This window comes from Octopus bimaculoides, chromosome 17, assembly GCF_001194135.2.
Source record: "Octopus bimaculoides isolate UCB-OBI-ISO-001 chromosome 17, ASM119413v2, whole genome shotgun sequence".
Classification (NCBI taxonomy): domain Eukaryota; kingdom Metazoa; phylum Mollusca; class Cephalopoda; order Octopoda; family Octopodidae; genus Octopus; species Octopus bimaculoides.
The window spans coordinates 54071895-54074003 of NC_068997.1; positions in this window are offsets into that span (position 1 = coordinate 54071895).

A 2109-nucleotide genomic window follows, 5' to 3' on the forward strand; every position below is an offset into this window, starting at 1 on the left:
CTACTTGGTGAAGTTAACCCTATCATATTAGTACTACACATTAGCCGCAGTTCTTCCTTCTTTGAACACCGTACCTCAAGTATCTTGTTTCTGCCAACGTTTTTTCCTGTAGTAGTCTGTAACAGTTTAAAAAGGACATTAACGACATCCGGTTCACCAACCTTGGACGGCCTACAAAGATTACAGGCTCTGCCCTTTCTCTAGATTAAGCATCTAAAATAGCTATTTCGGGGACTTTCAATTTCATAGCAGAACTAATTCTTTAAAATTGATTCGAATACAATAGAGCAGAAATCGAATTATCGATGGTTACCGGACACATTCTTCAACATTACTGCTCTTCTATCTACAAAGTTTCTAGAAAGTCCAGCATCATTTCAATAGACAGATACTGTGTGTTCTAATGTTTATGCCTGTCTGGAAGATAGAGGAACTGTGAAGCTGCAACGTTCATGCCTCTCCCAATGGCCATACTATTGTTAGTAAAGAAAATAAAAAGATTCAATAAAACTTTTAAATAAAACCATGTCCACGGACATTAGGGTTCACAGCCGATGTTTAATCACCGATCAATGGTGATCCAAAAGCGTTTTCCATCCGTGGTCATCCACACTTATTTATATATCTGTGGCTACTTTATGGAATCTATCATTCGTTTCTAAAGTCAAAGAATATGATCTAAGGAATATGTGGCGATTATTTCTTGCAGCTTGTACAAGCACGGTGGGTGTCTCTCGTTGACTATGGTACCAGGTAAAAAAATTTTCTTGTTAGTTCGCGGTCAATTTTTTTTTCGCCCTATGCCTTTACTATATTTGTGATCGAAATTAATCTATTTGTGACCACTCCCTCTGTTGTAACCTTGAATATATTATCAATTTTTATGGCATTCCATTTTTTTTTTTTACTTTTATTTATCGAAAAATACTGAAAAGGCTGAGGAATATTTGCTGCTATCTATTTTCAGCAGAAAGCGTAGGGATATCGTCGAGATTATACTAGTTGTTGGATAGTAGCTACTTTATTAATATTCTAAATAATAGCAATATAGAAACGGAAAAAAAAAGAAAAACTCTTCCCGCAAGAAAAAATAATAATAAAAAATAACACAAGTATTTTCCGATTATATATGAGATGTTAAGATGTTAAGCTAATCTTCATTTCTTAGCAGGAAGCTCGTAGAAACACTTGAGAATACTTAAGATAAAAGAAAACTTAGCGATCGCTCTGACGTTGGAGATAGCCTCTGAAAGAAGTCGTAAGATTGTAAAAACTGGATTGCATTGTAATATTAAAGAGACAGAAGTGTTATTCTAACTACATACTGCTTCTTATCAGTTATGCTGATTATTATCTTAAGCAAGTAATTAAATGCCAATTGAAAACTGGCAAGTAAAATATATTGTTTCGTCTGTGCCTCATTCATTCTTAGATAATATTCTTGTGTTTGGTTTGCTATTTAGCCGTGTGTTCTTGCTGTATGCGCACATCACCCACGTAGTCACGCAAACACATGCATATTCATAAGAACATGCACGCACGGTCAGACGTACATACACACATACAGGTATGTACGAATGCACGCAGAAGCACAAGCTACATATTTTCCTCGCTCTCGCTTACACTTCGCCCCTCCCTCACTCTCATTCACTCTTCCCTGTCTCCGACTCTCTCTCTCTCTCTCTCTCTCTCTCTCTTTCTCCTCCCTCTCTCTTTCTCTCCCGCTCTCCAAAGTTCTCAGATTATTTCTATTTTTGTATTGTCTTCTAAGTAAAAGGTTTTTCAAGTTTATTTCTGAATCTGCATGACAGTGTGTTTTCTTACTACAGTGGACGCACTCACCCATCACACACTCACACAAACGCACGCACGCACAGAGAATCTTAATCACATGCGTGTTCATACACATCATGCATACAGTATATGCATACATACACACATAAATACATACATATATATATATTGAAATATGTATACATATGTTGATATATCCGGATACATATATATATATACGCACTCGCAAATATATTTGCAAATATATGTATACTGTGAGTGTGTACACACATACGTATATAAATATATTATATATATATATATATATATATATAT